The following is a 21,392-nucleotide window of genomic DNA, read 5'->3' on the forward strand; positions in this document are numbered from 1 at the left end:
TTTCTACTGTTGCGACTTATGTACATAAAAAGCGACAGCCGGTATCAGCTTCATGGAGCTTCTACGTTATCCAACATGTCATTTATATACACACTATCTTATCACAAGTATCCAGCACTCCTATGTAATGTCCGCAGCTCGTGTTCTAGTGGCTAGAGTTGCTGACTCTGGATCACGAGGACATGGGTTCGATTTTCGGCCGGGTTGGAAATTCTCTCTGCCCGGGGACTGGATTATCATTCGCGACAGTTGCTAGATTGGATTGAGTTAAACATTGGACTGTTTAAAATTGGAACTTTGTACGGATGCTGACGACCGCGCAGTTGAGTGGCCCACAAACCAAACATCAAACTCCTATATAGTGCGGGACTGACCACTAGACGTCGGGAGAGGAGGTGTATAAAAGGAGGCTGGGAGTATTGTGTTGCTAGTAGACAATCAGTTAACAGTAGAATGGGTCAGCCAGAAGAACTCAAAGACCTCGAACATGCACTAGGCACTGGATGTCACCCGAGTAACAAATCCATTAGGAACATTACAGTCCTCCTAAAGCTGCTCAAGCCGACTGCTGGTGATGTGCCTGCAAAGTGGAAACGCGAAGGAACAGCCACAGATAAACCAAGACCAGGAAGATCTCAGATATTAACGGGAACCGTATTAGCTCAGCAGAAATAATGACTCGTGAGTTCCGAAGAGTTACCAGAAGCCCACTTAGCACATTACAGTGCGTAGGTAGTTAAGAAGAACGGGTTACAATGGTGGAGTAGCCCCTCATAAACTACACTTTGCTATACTCAAAGCTACTCTATACTGTGTGTCAATCCGATGGAAGGGCTTCGGTTTGGCGAGTGACTGGAACATTACCTGACATCATCATGGATGGTGCCAACAATGAAGTACAGAGGAGGTTGCACAGTGTAACGGTATGGGGGGTGTTTTTCCATGGTTACAGTTTGTTTCCCTTGTTGCGCTTAAGAAAACGCTAAGTGCGGAAGGATATAAACACATTTCACAGCTTTCTGTAATGATTACAGTAGAGGAACATTTCAGAGACGACGACTGTATCAGCACGACAATGCAACCTGTCACAATGCAGCAATTCCTGAAATGGTTCAAAATGGCTCTGAGCACTATGGAACTTAACTGCTGAAGTCATCAGTCCCCTAGAACTTAGAACTACTTAAACCTAACTAACCTAATGACATCACACACATCCATGCCCGAGGCAGGATTCGAGCCTGCGACCGTAGTGGTCACGCGGTTCCAGACTGTAGCGCCTAGAACCGCTCGGCCACCCAGGCCGGCTCCTGAAATAGACTGATCTGTCCAGAATGGTGTCTTCGCGCCAGGCCCCAGTATTTAACATCACTACCTTCTGTGGTTTCGGCTCTAGGAAGAATAGGCTGCCATCCCTCAACAGACACTCAGACACCTTACTGAAAGTGTCCCTAGCAGGGTTAAAACCGTCATAAAGGCGAAAGGTGGATGTACATCATACTAACGTCACTTAATTGGTTTCGAGATGCTTAGATAATGTATTGCGAACAGTAACAGACCCTCCGCCAATCTACAATGCTATCACAGGAGGCGAAGAGTGAACGGATAAGACGGCCAGTTGACCTTTTAGCAGTAGACTCACATTGACACTGATTGTTCCAGAATACAGAGCGGTTATAATTAAACTTTCACTACTTGAGAGGACCCACAAACAAAACGAATGCTCGTAGGGCAAAGAAACTTTCCATAAATATTTGAAAGGACATACGGAAGAGAAATAACCATAAACCATTCAAACAGAGACTTTTTCTTAATTCCACTTGAGAGAGTAAGATTTGTTAATTGCGTGCCAGGCTACAAACGTGACGACCATCTGCATCCACGACAGCCTGGAACAGCACGATTGTTCGAATCACTTTTCGAACGGTGCACCGTGGAATGATCAGCTATCGTGACACACCACGTGCACTGCTTGAAGATCGCACGGTCTATTTGCCTTACGTAGGAAGCATTTCCAACAGGATTGGCCGTATTTTGCGGAAATATGATGTGAAATGTGTTTTTCGACCATCTTCTAAGATTAAGGCCCTGTTCGCATCCGTAAAAGATGATCTTTGTTTTCTTAAGGCTGGTGTCTATCGTATTCCTTCCAGTTGTGGCATGTCATATATTGGTCAGACAATCAGGACTGTGGAAGACCGGTGTATTGAACATAAGAGTCACAAACGCTTACAATAGCCGAGCAAATTCGCTATTGCAGAACATTGTCTTGACACCGGCATCCTTGGAATACAACACGGAGATTCTGGCTTGCACATCCAGCTATTGGGGTAGTGTTATTAAGGAAGCTGTTGAAATCAAACTATCAAGCAACCTTATAAACAGAGATTGTGTATTTTGTTTAAATGCTGCTTGGAATCCGGCTCGGTCTCCCATAAAAAAACAGAAGGATAGAATTAGTGCTACCTCACCTGTTGATTAATAGTCACTATCGATATTTCTGCTGTTGGTTATCTTTTGTTGTGTGTTGACTCTGCGGTTACTTGTTCTGTGTGTGGTATCTTCCTTGTTTTTCTCCTATGTGAACCGAGGTATTAAATTCCCCTGCACATTGCTTCCTCCTTGCATTTGTGCCTTGAGAATGGCAGGGTGTTCTCCTGTCGAAATATCGGCGGTGGTCGACGACGTCACCTGGCAGCAAACCCGGAAGTTATTTGAACATTCAGTTCGCCGGGAAAAGTTAAGGTCTCACAATGGGAATCTCCCTCGCACAATCTGAACATCATTCCTCTAAAGCTGGGTACCCATACAGTCAACAGTTTTCTACTTACACTGGCTCAAATAGCCCAAGTTTAATTACAACCATCCTGTACTTCTTACACAAGGGCTTTATCTGTCCCAAATGGTCGCTGCAGAATCACGTAAAATTAACGCAACTCTGCGCAGGGGACGGCACAATACTGACTGGTCGTCGTGTGATCCTATGTCATATGACATTGTTTGGATGCGGCGTGAAGAGTCATGGGCTTTGCACAACCCTCTTCCGGGCATTGTCGGGTTTCCAGATCTAGGAGCCGCTACTTCTCATTCAAGTAGCTCCTCAACTGGCATGTCGAAGCTGAGGAGGTCCCGTTCTAATCTTCCGGGAACTGAACCCAGTTCCTTCCCATGGCAGTAAGTCATGACGACCATTCACCTGCAGAGACTGGAAGTCCACAAGGTGGCCCAGCGGTTCTAGGCGCTTCAGTCTGGAACTGCGCGTCCGCTACGGTCACAGGTTCGAATCCTGCCTCGAGCATGGATGTGTGTGATGTCCTTAGGTTAGTTAGGTTTAAGTAGTTCTAAGTTCTAAGGGACTGATGACCTCAGCTGTTAAGTCCCATAGTGCTCAGAGCCATTTGAACCAGTCCACAAGGATATTACTCGGCGATCTAATTTCTTGTTGAGAGAAGTATGTGGTTCCGGGCGGCTCGTCATTCAACCTCCGACATAGACGAGAGAGAAACGTAATTTTAAATACATTTTCACTCTGCAATTTCTTCCCAGTTCAATACATTTCTGTTTTTATGTATTTAGTTTCGCGATACAACTATTCCCAATGCCCGGGAGGAAATTACGGATTAAAATTGTATTAAAATGGGTTTTTCTGATTTTTTTGTCGTGGAGTGAAGAATGTACAATCAGGAATTTTATGCTTTTCTCTACAGTTAACTCTTAGCAGACATTTATGATACTTTATTAACTGTGTGTTGTCATTTTGATGATTTGAATGAAACACAGTGTTAACAGAATGTGTGTGAGGCAAATTACTGGGAAATTTGCCGAAATTATTTTAATTTACTATATGTTGCTCGCAAAATATTCGTAGTGTAAATACGTTAACAATATAACCCATCTGGATGGCCGAGAGCGCTAACGCGCTGCGTCCTGGATTCGGGTAGGCGCGCCGGCCCCGGATCGAATCCGCCCCGCGGATTAACGACAACGGCCGGTGTGCCGGCCAGCATGGATGTAGTTTTTAGGCGGTTTTCCTCATTCTGTTAAGTGAATACCGGGCTGGTCCCCACGTCCCGCCTCAGCTACACGACTCGCAGACATTTGAAACACACACTATTTCACGATTTACACTCGACGCAGACAGCTGGGGTACACTAATTCCGTCCTTGGGGGGTATGGGGTGGCGGCAGGAAGGGCATCCGACCACCCCTTTAAATTAACCATACCAAATCCGTACTTAACCCTGCCAACCCTGCGCACAATGCGGGATAAAGGCAGTAGCAAAAGAAAGAAAGAAATAAGTTAACAATATGCAAATGCTAATAAACTTCGGGTGTGCAGCCGGTTCCCGTCGACATTCTGCCACGATATTTCGGCCCAGAGACGTCCGGCCATCTTCAGGTGGGTAGACAACTACTGAAGAGCCCAGGCGCATTCATGGTATTTATGCCGAATCTCGCTGGTGCGAAATGTGCCGGCGTCTTTCGGCGCATGCGTCAGATGATGACATAAGCAGGGCAGCCAAGTTGTGTGTGCTGCCCTCGGTGGTATAAGTGAGAAATTATCTATAGAATTACCCCGCCGATTCTGTTGTGACTGGATAATTTTAATTAAAGGATTCAAATTTTTAGCCGGTTATCGAGGGGCTGATATCGCACAGTGCAATATTACCAATGCTATATATGGTCTTTCCAAGATTCACAAGGATGATGTCCCACTACGATTAGTAGTGAGTAATATTGATGCCTATACTGCGAAACATCTGGCCTCTCTACACAAGCCGTATGTGGATAAATGTTATCACTATGTACGTAATTCTGTGGCTCTTGTCAGTCGTTTGAGGACAGTTACGCTTAGCAGCTCGGATTTACTAGTTAGCCTTGATGTGGTCTCAATTTTTGATACATGCTTTATATCTTATTGATAACTTATCCAGTGTTGACGTGACCGCCTTGTTTGAACATTCTCTCTCCTCAACCTACTCCTTATTTAACAAACAGACAACGTGGCCAAAGGAAGTCCTTTGTTCCTTGTGGTGGCTAATCTTTTTATGGAGGATATTCAGGAGAAAGCACTTGAGTCTGCTGTTTTAAAGTCCAGAGTTTTCTGGCGTGGTGTAGATGATACTTTTGTTGTATGGCCTCATGGCAGACAAGAACTGGAAAAATTCATTTGATACTTAAACTCATTACATGAGAACATCAAGCTTACGATGAGGACTGAGAAAAATGGAACTTTATCCTTTCTAGAGGTGCTAGTACGCCGTAAGAATGGTGGGTCATTGAGACATTCTGTGTACACAAAACCCACGCAAACAGATCTATAGCTCCAGGCATCTAGCTGCCATCACTTAGCACAAACCACCGGTGTTCTTAGTACCTTAATGCATCGGGTGCACGTAATATTGGACGATGAAAACCTCCACCCAGAATTAGAATACTTGGAGAAGAATTTTAAAGAGAATGGCTACACTTCACGCCAAATAAGGAATGTCATGCACAGCTATAATAACAAGAAGCAACGCACTGAGGATACTGATGATAATTAGAAATCAATTCCATTTCTTCCATATGCCGTGAATGTGTCTTCTAAAATAGGCAGACTGCTTAGGGAAAATAAAACCAAGGTTATCTTCCGTCCACCAGCGAAAAGCTTGGCCCTGGTTGGATCCGTTGAAGATGACTTGCAACTGAAAAAAAGTGGGCGTTTACAAAATTCCCTGTGAGTGTGGTGCTGCTTATATAGGCCAGACGACACAAACTGTCGAGGAGCATTCTACAGAACACGAAAGAAACATCCGTCTTTGGCAACCGCTAAAATCAGCATTAGCAGAACACTGTGTTTCCATGATACACTCAATGGTATACAAAAGAGCAAAAATTTTAGTTCCAGTTTCCGGTTTTTGGGATTCAGTAATCAAAGAATCATGCCGATAATCTTATAAATCGTGACATCGGATTTCAACTGGATAAAAATTGGAATCCTATAACTAAAATCATCCGGTCACAACGGAATCGACGGGATCATCGGACACTCGATGATTAGTTCATTTCTCACTTCCGCCACAGAGGGCAGCACACAAAACTCTTCTGTCTGGAGCATATCATCACCTGACGCATTCGCCGAAAGACGCCAGCACATTTCGCATGCGAGAGATTCGGCATAAATACCGCGAATGCATCTGAGCTCTTCATCATACGATCACCAGTATCAGTACCTATATTGCTGTGATACCTATTGCCTGCTACCCTGCCACACCTTCAACGTACACTCCAATGATGTCATTGGAATGACATCGTCGTAGGATAGAACAAATTTACCCTTACACCAAGACAGTACGACCGAGATCCACCGGTGACGCTGTGTATCAACCTAAACAAAAATGGACCCTTCAGTAATTGTCTACTCACCTAAGGATGGTCGGACGTCTCCGGGCCGAAATATCGTGGCTGCAAGTAGGCGGGACCCGGCTGCACACCCGAAAATTATTAGAAGGAGAAACGCGCCGGGAAAATTTCAGACGTTACAATATTCAAATGTTTTTAGACCTACAGTGAGTATTGCTAATGAAAACTGACTGACATGTTACTAGCTTGTGAATAATTTCATTAATCGACAATTGCGATTACAGGACTGAAATAATGAATAAGATGATGGTAAGATAATGTTACGAAAATCCATTTATTGTTATTTTATGAACCGATTGTGCTATTCGGCCAACGGCCTTGCCGCAGCGGTAACACCGGTTCCCGTCAGATCACCGAAGTTAAGCGCTGTCGAGCTGGGCTAGCACTTGGATGGGTGACCCTCCAGTCTGCCGAGCGCTGTTGGCAAGCGGGGTGCACTCAGCCGTTGTGAGGCAAACTGAGGAGCTACTTGATTGAGAAGTAGCGCCTCCTGTCTCGGAAACTGACATACGGCCAGGAGAGCGGTGTGCTGACCACATACCCCTCCATATCCGCATCCAGTGACGCCTGTGGGCAGCGGATGACACGGCGGCCGGTCGGTACCGTTGGGCCTTCGTGGCCTGTTCTGAAGGAGTTTAGATTTTTTATTGTGCTATTCTAGAAAGTGAGAATATTTTATCAATATCTCTAGGATATCAGATAGTACCTGAAATGAAATATGTCTCATTCTATATACGGTATTCCAAATAGTGAAGCAACCCCGTGACCACAGAGGCAGGTTGTTCCAGCCTCCGGAGAAACGGGTCCGTGAACAGCGCTACAGGTTGGTATTTTTATCGTGACGCTTACAAATGAATATAATTATAATATATGGATATAATGGATTACATTGCACTCTAAGTTAAGTGTCATTTTCTGCCTCGTGGCGTCATGAGGATACGGTATGGAGGGACATGTGGTCGGCGTACCTCTTCCCCTGGGCGTTTTGCTTACTTCCCAGACCGTGGAGCTGTTAGTACTCAGTGAAGCAGAGCCTCACTCGGCATAACGAGGTTGAATGCACCCCGTACCAGTCTCCCCCCCCCCCCCCCCCATCAAGAAAAGTTCCTTGGCAGTACCGGTATTCCAGTATTCCAGCCCGGATCCTCCGCATGGCAGGCATCTACACTGACCACTCAGCTACGGTGGCGGAATATATATATCTGCTTGTGGTTGAATAGACTTGTGCATGTCTTTTAAACTGAGCGAGGTGGCGCAGTGGTTAGACACTGGACTCGCGTTTGGGAGGACGGCGGTTCAATCCCGCGTCCGGCCATCCTGATTTAGGTTTTCCGTGATTTCCCTAAATCGCTCCAGGCAAATGCCGGGATGGTTCCTTTCAAAGGGCACGGCCGACTTCCTTCCCCGTCCTTCCCTAATCCGATGAGACCGATGACCTCGCTGTCTGGTCTCCTTCCCCAAAACAACCAACCAACCAACCCAAACCAACCAACCAACCAAGTCTTTCAATTAGACGCCACTTTAGATATTGGCATGTCCCTAAACTACCCAGAAATCCTACCTAGGAAAGGTAAATCACAGTTCAACTTAGAATTCGATCCACGTGTCACTCCTACCCAACCTTTACAGCTGTGTGAAGTGAAGGTTAGGTTCAAGGCAGACCGCCCGGGTTTCATTTCCGCGGCCTTTCTGTTTGCCTAGTCCGATGGTATGCCAAGATGTTATACCCATCAACTTAACAGGGGTTGGTCCACCTTTCGAGTGCAACATAAAAGCAATTCTGCGTGACATTGCTCCGACAAGTCGTTCGTAGATTTCCGGAGTTGTGTGGCGCCAGATGAAAGCGCTCAGGTCATGCAACTACCGTAAATTACGGGTCGCTGGTTTGTGAGCGCTGGCCTGGAGACCAATGGCGTCCCAGACGTCTTCCATCGGGGTCAGATCAGAGTAGCTTCGTGGTTTAGACATCAACATTAATTCATTATCGAGCTTCTCGAAACACTGCAGCACGGTAACAGATTTTTGACAAGGGCAATGATCCTGCACGAAGGTGCCATAGCAGTTGGAAAAAGACATCAAGCATGAAGGGATGCAGGTCGTCTGCAATAATGTTCACGTGATCCACAGCTCTCATGGTGTTTGCGACTACCACCAAGGGCTCCGTGGATATCCAGATGAATGGCACAATACTTTCCCCATCACCCTGCGTCTGTGGTACGGCGCATGCTTCCAGCAGCCGTCCGCCTGTGTGTCAGCATAACCGGACACGACGACCGACTTGGTGTAGCAAGAAATATGATTCATCCGGCAGGAAACATGTTTGCATTGATCCACGATCCTATCTCGATGATCCCGTACTCAGCGCAATAGTAACTGACTATGTCTTTGTGTCAACGTAGATGCTACGGAACCAGATGTCCAACAACCTGCACCGAATTACTGGTGCCTACGTCAGCATTGTACTCTGTAGTCCACAGATTGCCGTCTAGCCCGCTTTACGGGTTGACTCACTCAGAAAAAAATTATTTCACGTTTCAAAAGTAGGAAGATCTCTCTCAAAAACGTCAGTTTGTGGAGCAGCTACAAGGCGAGGAACACCTTCAGAACTGTGGAAAGTCAGGGACAGACTCACAACGAGAAATAGTGCGTGAAATGCAACGGCCATCGCTCTGGCACGAAAACAGAGAATAGAGACGCCGTGCCTTGTGAGTGAGAGAGATACCAGCGTCTTCCAATAGCATTGCGCCGCTGTAAATGTGAAGGTATGTGGAGAAACCGAACACCGTTCCCTTCCGAAACGACTGCAGTCTCCTAATGTTTTCGACAAAGCTTTGAGTGCGATAAACGATGTCTCCTCACTCATATTTGGTAAACTGGCTTGCGGAGTACATCACCTGCTAAGCAGAAAATTAGAAGAGATCTAACTGTTGAAGGTTGGTACCTGGAGCCGAATGTAAGTCTAGCACATGGTTTACCTTTTCACAAGTATTAGAGTTCAACTGTTCTTTCGCAATGGTGGCTCAGTTGGTAGGCATTATACCACAAATGCAAAAATTCGCCTTTGGACATCTCCTTGGTTCAGGTTGATCCGAATTATTTCTGATTAGTTTTATCTCCAAAAGTGATTTAGTACGTCATAAATACCAAGTAGCTCTGTGATACAAATCGCAAGCTTAACTACAGCTCTCCCTGTTTCATCGTGGTGATCGTTCCTCCCTCTGTAGGTCGGTGTCAACAAAATATTTTCGCATTTGGAGGAGAAAGTTGGTGACTGGAATTTCGTGAGAAGATTCCGTCGCAACGAAAAACACCTTTCATTATGGTATCCACACACAGTGCAGGTAAATTTGTTACATTTAGATAAGCAAACCCGGGAACGAACAGATTCTGTGAAATATTGTTCGGTCATGCGATTATTGAGTACAAGGAGGATCCACATATCTATCTCGTCAAAAATGACAGAAACACATAGTGCGCTGTGGAGCAACACGCGAGAAGGTTGGCGAGGAGAGCAGCTAGCGTAGTTCGTAACTAGCAAAGCGCGCTTGCCAAGGTCCCTCGTCCAGTTTTGTTCTATTTGCTGCGTCACGTGTGGCAAGGCCCGTGCTGTACTAACGCTGTTTCCGCGTCGATTAGCTTTTGTGCTGCAGCTTAGATTTTGTAGGTACAATGTCGTAGAGTCTCACAGCGGGGCCGGGTGTGGCTGTGCTGTTCTAGGTGCTTCAGTCTGGAACCGCGTGACCGATACCGTCGCAGGTTCGAATCCTGCCTCGGGCATGGATGTGTGTGATGTCCTTAGGTTAGTTAGGTTTAAGTAGTTCTAAGTTCTAGGGGACTGTTGACATCAGATGTTAAGAGCCATTTGAACCATCTCTCAGCGGGAAAAACGTAAGTCAGGCAAAACGTTACAAACAACCGGCCCATCCCTGCTCCAACAACCTTCTCAGTAGACGCCCCTAGTTGTTCTAGAAGGCGCTGCTCGTATCCACTGGCAATCAGCTGCCGAAAAATCGAATAAATTTTTCGCTGGTTTTTTGGAGATCAAAGTCTTCTCTGTAACATTCAGTGTGGGGTTTGCAGGCTACTATGAGTAAAACTCAGCTTCCTATCTCAGTCCGAGAGATCCATAAGACAGCAGATAGTGGCGTCGGGGTTTATCGTGTGTCTAACTTCTCGGAGGTATTCGATGCAGTTTGTGATGTTGTCTAATGAAAAAATTTCGACATCAGCAAATGCTACTGTGTGGAAGACTCCTTAATAAATAGGACTCAGTAGTTCATTGGGACCGGGAAGAAAGTTTCAGATATGGAAGTAGCTTCGACTGTACCCCAGAAATGAGTTATACGGTTGATCCTATATATTACATACAAAGGAGATGGTAGGTAGCACCAGGTTTTCCATTTGCCTGTTCTCGAACAATGATGTTATGTACAGTGAGATCGCGGCGCCAGAACATTGTACTGAATTGTAGGCGGATCTAATAACGTTCGGCGCTTGATTCATGGGATAGTAGATGACTATCACAAATCAAGACCTTAGCGCATATAAGCAGAAGGACTGTGATATATATCTTGTGTGATAACAGATGGTTCAGATGGCTCTAAGCAGTATGGAACTTAAACTCTGAGGTCATCAGTCCCCTAGACTCAGAACTACTTAAACCTAACTAACCTAAGGACATCACACACATCCATGCCAGAGGCAAGATTCGAACCTGCGACCGTAACAGCAGCGCAGTTCCGAACTGAAACGCCTAGAACAGCTCGGCCACAGCTGTGTGATAACATTATTGGTCCATTAACTGGAGCCGGTCGCGGTGGCCGAGCGGTTCTAGGCGCTACAGTCTGGAACCGCGCGACCGCTACGGTCGCAGGATCGAATCTTGCCTCGGGAATGGATGTGTGTGATGTCCTTAGGTTAGTTCTAGGGAACTGATGACCTCAGAAGTTAAGTCCCATAGCGCTCAGAGCCATTTGAACCATTAACTGGAAGCCAACACAAATGGGAAAAAATTCTAGAATTATGCGACTGGAGTGATTTTAGGTAGCACGCCTACATAGAACTGGTCATAGTAAATAGTAACACCAGAGTCATAGGACGAATTATTACGTCATCCGCGTAGAAGACATCTTACAAACCCATCGTTAGACCGTTTCTTGACAGTCTAAAGTCTGGAGTCTTCACCAGATCGTATAAATTGCTAATGTAGAGAAGATTCAAAAGTACTGTATCCTGCTTCGCGTGTTCGTTTATTAGAGTCTAGTGTCTAACGGAGACACTTATCGCGAAAATACGAAGAATCAGATTACCATGAAATTTAAGACTTAATATTAATTTCTGTGATATCCACCTCATAAAATAGAGAGAGGTTATAGAAACGTTTCGCAAATATCGTTATTTAGGCGTGGCATTCAGGAATGGATCAGGACTGGGTACACGATGTACCTCGAGCCCCACACAGTGTGTTTCGCGGAGTTTATATAGTGGATAAAGTAACACACCACAGACGAACTTTCAGAGACGGTAGTATGGACCACAACTAGAAAAAAAGTCCAGTAAACACGGGCTTTGAAGTGCCTATGTTAGGAGCTGTGAGTACTTTTATGGTAGGCCTTTCAGAGAGCATGTTTACTGGGCAATTGTTTTTCTTGTTTTGGTCCACACTACCACATGGAGTTCTGGTTCACCTTGTATGTACGTGGTAGTTAACGGTAAGTATGTAACAGCATCTAGTACTAAGCATTTAGTGAAACCCTTATGCAGAGAATGCGAAAGTTGCTAATTTAAATTTGTTTCCTACGCAGAAGCAACGCAATTCCAGTACCTTACGAGAATATGATTTGTGAGCTCTGCGTTCTACCTTTATATACATTGAGGTGATAAAAGTCATGGTATACCTCCTAATATCTCCTTTTGCCCGGAGTAGTGCAGCAACTCGGCATGCCATGTGCTCCACAAGTCGTTGGAAGCTCCCGCAGGAATACCGAGCCATGCTGCCTCTATAGCCGGCCCTAATTGTGTAAGTGTAGCCGGTGCAGGATTTTGTGCTCGAACTGCCCCTTCGATTATGTCCCATAAATGTTCGATGGCAAGTTTCGCAGCACTGTCCTAAAGGATTCGTTCGTCCACATTGATTTCTGTGGTTATTTCAAGCAGAGTTGCTTGTCTGTTAGCATTGACAACTCCACGCAAACGCCGCTGTTCTCGGTCGTCAAGTGAAGGCCGCCGGCCACTGCGTTGTCCCTGGTAATGCCTGACATTTGTTATTCTCGGCACACTCTCGACACTGTGAATTTCGGAATATTCAATTCCCTCACGACTTCCAAAATGGAATGTCCCATGAGTCCAGCTCCAACTTCCATTCCGCGTTCAAAGTCTGTTACTTCCCGTCGTGCGGCCACAATCGCGTCTGACACCTTTTCACATGAATCACCTGAGTAAAAATGACAGCTCCGTCAATGCTCTGCCATTCTATATATTGTGGATGCAATTACAACGCCATCTGTGTATGTGGATGTCGCTATCCCATGACTTTTGTCATCTCAGTGTAATGTCGTATATTTTTCGAAGGGTTGATACCTGTCAAAAATGCGACTCACGACAACAGAAGAAATCATCACCCTGCAAATCGTAATGCCATAGACATACATCTATATCTCGACATGGGGAATCTTGCCTTTGGAAAATGCCATGCCCAGTACGAGACATTAGCCACGAAAAGGAATAATACGAATTTAACTCACAATACCTTCCGTAACGACCAACTGTTCCAAGAAGACACAAATCAACGTAGCCCATAGCGTAATATTTCCATCACCTGATTTTTTGGATCAGCTCCTTTTCGACGCACTGCTATTCCCCGTGCGATTCTGGATAGATAGCGATATCGGCGAGAAATTACAGCTCTTGAAAGGAAATGCGTGATTTAGTTACAAAACAGAAAGAATGAGTCAGTGGCCTTGGATTCAGTGGCGTAAACGTCGAAAGTATACATAAAATATCGGAAAAAATCGTAACACCAAAAATAATTAATGTATAATAATATTTCGGGAATACATTTGTCTAGGTAAAATATTGACAAGCGCTCCGTCTTCAGGCTACGAGTGGCCTACCGGGACCAACAGACCGCCGTGTCATCCTCAGTATAGGAGGAGCGTGGGGTCAGCACACCGCTCTCCCGGTCGTTATGATGGTATTCTTGACCGAAGCCGCTACTACTCGGTCGAGTAGCTCCTCAATTGGCATCAAGAGGCTGAGTGGACCCCGAAAAATTGCAACATGGGAACTTGGCTCCAAGTGCCGACCACGCCCGACAGCGCTTAACTTCGGTGATCTCACGGGAACCGGTGTAGCCACTGCGGCAAGGCCGTTGCCCAACAGATTGACAAGGGTGAGAGTTATTGAACAATATGAAACAAAATCGCTGTAAACTCTAAACAGTGTGCGTTAGGACGTTCGAACTGCACGGATGGCCGCGGGCATGATGGGAGTTAGTATGAGCATGGTATGGTTTGGTTTAACGATGATGCCCATTTTCATTTGTATGGGTTCGTCAACAAGCAAAATTGACGCATTTGGGGAACGAGAAGTCTCTTCACCCTCAATAGGTGAATGTGTGGTGTGCAGTGTCCAGTCATGGAATGATGGCACGGTGACTACCGAACGGTACGTGAAGGTTTTGGAAGATGATTTCATCCCCATTATCCAGAGTGACCGTGATTCCGACAAGCTGTAGGTCACGCAAGACGGAGCTCGACTCCATCAAAGCTGGAAATGAACAATGCGACTCCTTTTTGTGAGACTATATTAAAGAAAAGAGGTACAGCAATAACCTCAAAACCACTGCTGAGCTGAAAACAGCCATTCAGGACGTCATCGACAGCATCGATGTCTCGACACTTCAGCGGAATTTCGCTGTTCGTCTGCACCACTTCATCGCCAATGATGGCAAGCATATCAGACATGTCATAAACTAAATCTGAATATCTATGGTGACGTTTATGTGTTGAATAAAGTGTGTGCACTCCGTAATTTGTAACCAATTTACATTTTTTTCACATAGTTCAGTAACTGTCACCGTGTAAGTGATTAACTTGCAAGATTACAGGTTAATGTATGCGTGAGATAAGCCGTTGGAACTCTGAAATGCCGGTATATTAGTAACCGGTGTAACCGCCAGACTGTTGAATGCATATATGCGAACGGGCATGCGTTGTGTTGTACAGGTACCGGATGTCAGTTTGTGAGATGAAATTGCATGCCTGTTGCACTTGGTCGGTCGATGCAGGGACGGTTAATGCTGTTTGTGGAAGACACTAGAGTTGTCGTCCGAGGATTTCACATATGTGCTCGATTGGAGACAGATGAGCGAGCAGGCCAAGGCAACATGTCGATACTTTGTATAGTACACTACTGGCAATTAAAATTGCTACACAAAGAAGAAATGCAGATGAAACGGGTATTCATTCGACAAATATATTATACTAGAACTGACACATGATTACATTTTCACGCAATAGATCCTGAGAAATCAGTACCCAGAACAACCAACTCTCGCCGTAATAACGGCCTTGATACGCCTGGGCATTGAGTCAAACAGAGCTTGGATGGCGTGTACAGGTACAGCTGCCTATGCAGCTTCAACACGATACCACAGTCCATCAAGAGTAGTGACTGGCGTATTGTGACGAGCCAGTTGCTCGGCCACCATTGACCAGACGTTTTCAGTTGGTGAGAGATCTGGAGAATGTGCTGGCCAGGGCAGCAGCCGAACATTTTCTGTATCCAGAAAGGCCCGTACAGGACCTACAACATGCGGTCGTGCATTATCCTGCTGAAATGGAGGGTTTCGCGGGGATCGAATGAGGGGTAGAGTCACGGGTCGTACACATCTGAAATGTAACGTCCACTGTTCAAAGTGCCGTCAATGCGAACAAGAGGTGACCGAGACGTGTAACCAATGGCACCCCATACCATCACGCCGGGTGACACCCCAGTATGGTGGTGAATGCGAACAAGAGGTGACCGAGACGTGTAACCAATGGCACCCCATACCATCACGCCGGGTGACACCCCAGTATGGTGGTGACGAATACACGCTTCCAATGTACGTTCACCGCGATGTCGCCAAACACGGATGCCACCATCATGATGCTGTAAACAGAACCTGGATTCATCCGAAAAAATGACGTACGTGCACTCAGGTTCGTCGTTGAGTACACCATCGCAGGCGCTCCTGTCTGTGATGCAGCGTCAAGGGTAATCACAGTCACGGTCTCCGATCTGATAGTCCATGCTGCTGCAAACGTCATCGAACTGTTCGTGCAGATGGTCTTTGTCTTGCAAACGTCCCCATCTGTTGATTCATGGATCGAGACGTGACTGCACGATCCGTTACAGCCATGCGCATAAGATGCCTGTCATCTCGACTGCTAGTGATAACGAGGCCGTTGAGATCTAGCACGGCGTTTCGTATTATCCTCCTGAACCCACCGATTCCATATTCTGCTAACAGTCATTGGATCTCGACCACCGCGAGCAACAATGTAGCGATACGATAAACCGCAATCGCGATAGGCTACAATTCGACCTTTATCAAAGTCGGAAACTTGATTGTACGCATTTCTCATCCTTACACGAGGCACCACAACAACGTTTCACCAGGCGACACCGGTCAACTGCTGTTTGTGTATGAGAAGTCGGTTGGAAACTTTCCTCATGTCAGCACGTTTTAGGTGTCGCCACCGGCGCCAGCCTTGTTTGAATGCTCTGAAAAGCTAATCATTTGCATATCACAGCATCTTCTTCCTGTCGGTCAAATTTCGCGTCTGTAGCACGTCATCTTCGTGGTGTAGTAATTTTAATGGCTAGTAATGTGTTTTGAGTTACAATGGCGGTATGTGACCGAGCGTAATCCTGTTGAAAAACACCCCCTGGAATGCTGTTCATGAATGGCAGCACAACAGGTCGAATAACCATATTGACGTACAGATTTGCCGTCAGTGTGCGTAGGATAGCTACGGAAGTGCTCTTGCTGTCATACGAAATCTCACCCCAGACCCTGATTCCAGGTGCAGGCCCAGTGTGTCTAGCACGCAGCCAAGTTGGTTGCAGGCCCTCAACTGACATTCTTCTAACGGCCATCACTTGCACCGAGGCAGAACCAGCTCTCGTCACAAAATACAACAGACCTCCGCCATGCCCTCCAATGAGCTTTCGCTTGACACTACCGTAGTCGCAAATGGCGGTGGTTTGGGGTCAGTGGAATGCACGCTACAGGACGTCTGACTCGGAGGTGTCCTTGAAGTAACCGATTTGTAGTAGGTGCCATTGTGGTGCCAACTGGCGATCAGATAGCTGCTGCAGATGCAGTACGATGCGCCAGAGGCATGCACCGAACACGACGGTCTTCCTTCCAGGCAGTGCAACGTGGCCGTCCGGAGCCCGGTCTTCTTGCGACAGTACATTCTCGTGGCTAACGCTGCCAGCAATCGTGTACAATAGCTATGTTCCTGCCTAGTCTTTCTGCAGTATCAAAGAAGGAGCGTACAGCTCAAACTCACTGAGGTGTTGATAATGGCGTTTTTGTCGCCTTAAAGGCATTCTTCACTATCAACAACTCACCACTTCCAATCTCAAAGATAGCTATCGCTCACGACCGTTACAGCGTGTATTTAAAGCAATCGTCGTAATGGCGCTACTAGCGCCGCTCTTATGCAAAATCTAATTAGACATCATCTTTTAGACGTAGAGATACGCCTACCAACTTCCTTTTATGTCGCAGAATTCCTTCTTGGTGTTGTGATGCCGGCCGCGGTGGTCTAGCGGTTCTAGGCGCTCAGTCCGGAACCGCGCGACTGCTACGGTCGCAGGTTCGAATCCTGCCTCGGGCATGGATGTGTGTGATGTCCTTAGGTTAGTTAGGTTTAAGTAGTTCTAAGTTCTAGGGGACTGATGACCACAGATGTTAAGTCCCATAGTGCTCAGAGCCATTTGGACCATTTTTGGTGTTGTGATTTTTTTTCAGTCAGTGTATTTATGTTATTTGAAGAAGGAAGGAAGGAAGAAAATTAAACTTTTAAGTCCCGTCAATGACGAGGACATTATAGATGGAGCACGAGCTCAGACTGTGAATAATGGGGAAGGAAATCGGTCGTACCCTTTCAAATAAAGAGGTGCAGTGTTTTTCTTAAGCTGTTTAGGAAAATCACGGAAAACCTATATCTGGCTAGCCGGATGGGGACTTGAACCGATTAATGGGTTAGGGGGAAGGGGAAGTAAGCAATATCTTTGCTGTTTGAGGGAAACCCACCGAGTGGGACAAGGCTACAATCAGGTTTTGATAAATTAGTCGCTTTTAGAGTCTGTTGATTAAAGAGAAATATGACTGATTATGCTGGATTTCGTACATAGATCTGAAATTATTAACTATAAGAAATAAGCTTGATGTTCAAGTTTATGTGATATTTCCGATGAAGGTATGGTCTTCTAGCAGGATGTTCTTGTTATAGAGTAGCCAGATTGTAGCAGTTATCTCCTTTGGCAGAAAGCTAAGTTAGTTTCCCAAAAATTGGTTCCGATGGCTCTGAGCACTATGGGACTTAACACTGTTCAGTCGGCCAATGTTTACGCTCCTTACACCAAGCGAGGCGTCGTTTGGCATTTACTGGCGTGATGTGTGGCTTATAAGCAGCCGCTCGACCATGAAATCCAAGTTTCCTCACCTTCCGCCTAACTGTCATAGTACTTGCTGTGGATCCTGATGCAGTTTGGAATTCTCTTGTGATGGTCTGGATAGATGTCTGCCTATTACACATTAGACCCTCTTCAACTGTCGGCCGTCTGTCAGTCAACAGACGAGGTCGGCCTCTACGCTTTTATGCTGTACGTGTCCCTTCACGTTTCCACTTCACTATCACATCGGAAACAGTGGACCTATCTATGTTTAGGAGTGTGGAAAGCTCGCGTACAGACATATGACAAGTGACATCCAATCACCTGACCACGTTCGAAGTCCGTTAGTTCCGCGGAGCGCACCATTCTGCTCTCTCACGATGTTCTAATGACAACTTAGGTCGCTGATATGGAGTACCTGGCAGTAGGTGGCAGCACAATGGACCTAATATGAAAAACGTGTGTTTTTGAGGGTGTCCGGATACCTTTGATCACATTGTGTATCATAATACTGTGGCGGACAAAGCAGTGGCTCAAAGATTGGCACAGACACAAGGCAGGACGCGTGTAGTCTCTTGTTTATTGTGAAAGACGCGGGGTTTTTATAAGGCGCTAATTTATGAGTTTCGAGATAGGACCGGAGAACTTGGCACTGGTTTGTTTTTCCTTTGAAGATACCGGCAGTTGAAAGCGTAGAACCGCGATGCAAATAATGCTCTCGTTATTTAGACAAACGTATCTCTAACTTCACATCATTATTAAATCTTACTGCTTAGCAAGTACTGGTGTTGTAAGGAGAGTTAATGACATCTTCTGTCCATTGAATCTATGTAAAGCCTCTAATTTACTTTTAATACCCTCTTGTTTGTTTGAACACTGCATTTTTGGGAAAATTCCATTACGCAAGCTGTCAGCGAGTCACATTTCGGCACTCTTAGTTAGTTTATTGTTGTTTGGCTTTATAATTTTTGTTACAAGAAACAAGAGAACGGCGTTAAAGTTAACAGCCACTGCTACGTAGTAAAAATAGTGTTTTATATCGTGTATTATGGGTGTGAAACTACATCTCAAGCGGTAACGTAAACGAATCCTAGCAGCTGGCTACGTCTTTTCCTCTGCAGTCCTTGTATTTCGTTCGTTTTTAATTGCCTCATTCGTCGACGTACGTTCGGAGAGAAGTGTTGTGTGCCATGTGTTGGTGTGGTATGTTATGTATTTTTTAATTTTGTTTGCATATTATGTATTTGATACAGAAATTGGGAAATGTCATATCGATCGTCTAAGGGGGTATAGGAAATCTCCGGAAAGCCACATTCTTTTTCGGTAATGCATAGGGGCAACAATCGTAAATCCGGTACGAGGCTAGGTTATGTGTTTACTTCCATAAACTGGGACCAGATGGTTCCCGCACTTGCTTATTTGCGTATGAGTTTGTGGCAAGCGAGCTAATAGCTACGTGTTATAGAAAGTGTACACGGGGAGTGATCAGGATACTCCTGAGTCTACAGACGAAAAACTTTGCTAAATTTGCATCCTTGAGAATTCCGAGAGATATGGTACGCATTGTAGGTTCCTGTAACTCTGTATCTGGTGCTACTTCACCGGAATATTAGTCGCGACTGGGAAACTAATGGTTCAAATGGTTCAAATGGCTCTGAGCACTATGGGACTTAACATCTGTGGTCATCAGTCCCCTAGAACTTAGAACTACTTAAACCTAACTAACCTAAGGACACCACACACATCCATGCCCGAGGCAGGATTCGAACCTGCGACCGTAGCAGTCGCGCGGTTCCAGAGTGTAGCGCCTAGAACCGCTCGGCCACCCCGGCCGGCGGGAAACTAATGGCCAAGCGGCTCTAGGCGCTTCAGTCTGGAACCGCGCGACCGCTACGGTCACTGGTTCGAATCCCGCCTCGGGCATGGCTGTGTGTGATGTCCTTAGGTTAGTTAGGTTTAAGTAGTTCTAAGGTCTAAGGGGCTGATGACCTCAGATGTTTAGTCCCATAGTGCGCAGAGCCATTTGATCCATCCTGCTACGTGAGATACATAATTGTGACTGCTGCTGAGAGAAGTAACATCTCAGTCATAGGCTGGATTAACGGTGTTTAGCTTATTTAGCACCAATAACCACAACTTGTCTCCTCTGAGGAATGAGGAATCCACGTTTCTTCTTGGACTTTTTTTCCCAACTGAATGAATTACCATGTCACCTCTTCGTGGACATGTTATCGACGCTCCTCGTGTTGTTTTGTGGATCTGGAAAATTTCTTGTCTTACGGACATCAGTATACGTAACCTCGGTGATAGCAATGCAACCCAGTTTTATAAACCTGATCTTCTTTAATTTGTATTGCACTTTTTAACTTCGCCACAGAGTGTAGTTACATCGCAGATCGTTTCGCTGTTTCATTAAGACATTCGCATCGCTGTGTTGATGCTGTGCATGCATCAACAGGACTTGGGTCAGTGCCTCAGGTTATCGAGTGGAGCGTCTGAATGGCAGATGCAAGACGTGCGCCCCGACACACTTGCAGGGAGAAGTGACAGCAGCCTCCTTCTGTGGCAGAGTTCCTTACCTAACACCAAAGGATACGTATCTACGTGTCAATTATGAGGGTATATAAAACAGCAAGGAGAATGTGTGTTCGCTCGTAACTCCTTATGGGGAAAGCGTCTCAGACGGGAAAGTAGCAAATGATAGTTTTGGAATGAAACAAACGTACCTAAGTACAATTTATAGATGTATGAAGAAAAATTTAAGTTTTTAACCTTGGAAATGTCGAAATAACGGTGGGAAAAGGGATTTATTTTTCAGGCACTACGAATATTTTTTAGCTATAAATTTATGTTACACTTCTTCGGTATGTGCATCTGTCAAGAAAAAAAGTCTTGCTAACGATTAGATCATAGCTTAGTGCTGTTATGGAGAAACATACTCTGAGGTCTAGTTTGTGTAGATTTGCAGGTAATTTCATGCTGGTGTTCAGACAGTAACCGGCCTCCGAATTTACTCTATTGTTTCAAAAACTCATTGGAGCCGTTATTGTTGCTGAAGGTAAGGAAAATGTCATTTCGAATAGCAACTCGACTCTCAGAATTTAATTTGGCGGTGACTTCAATCTACCATCGATATGTTTGAGGAAATATACGTTTAACATCGGTGATAGGCGTAAAACATCGTCCGAAATAGTGCTAAATGCTTTCGAGGAAACATTTTTTGAGCAGTTAGTTAAGCAGACCTACACGAAGTGTAAATGGGTGCGATAGTACAGTAGACATCTTAGCAACAAACAATCCTGTTCAAACAGAGAGCGT

The 21,392-nt window shown here is 45.5% G+C and overlaps 1 protein-coding gene and 1 pseudogene across 2 annotated transcripts in view; one reads left to right on the forward strand and one right to left on the reverse strand.

Annotated features, from left to right (window-relative positions):
- The window catches only part of LOC126184746 (excitatory amino acid transporter 1), a 738,875-nt gene that overhangs the window by 239,683 nt on the left and 477,800 nt on the right, over positions 1 to 21,392 (reverse strand). The window lies entirely within an intron of this gene.
- On the forward strand, positions 6,710 to 6,827 carry LOC126185588 (5S ribosomal RNA; annotated as a pseudogene).

Source organism: Schistocerca cancellata, chromosome 4 (genome assembly GCF_023864275.1).
Source record: "Schistocerca cancellata isolate TAMUIC-IGC-003103 chromosome 4, iqSchCanc2.1, whole genome shotgun sequence".
Lineage (NCBI taxonomy): Eukaryota > Metazoa > Arthropoda > Insecta > Orthoptera > Acrididae > Schistocerca > Schistocerca cancellata.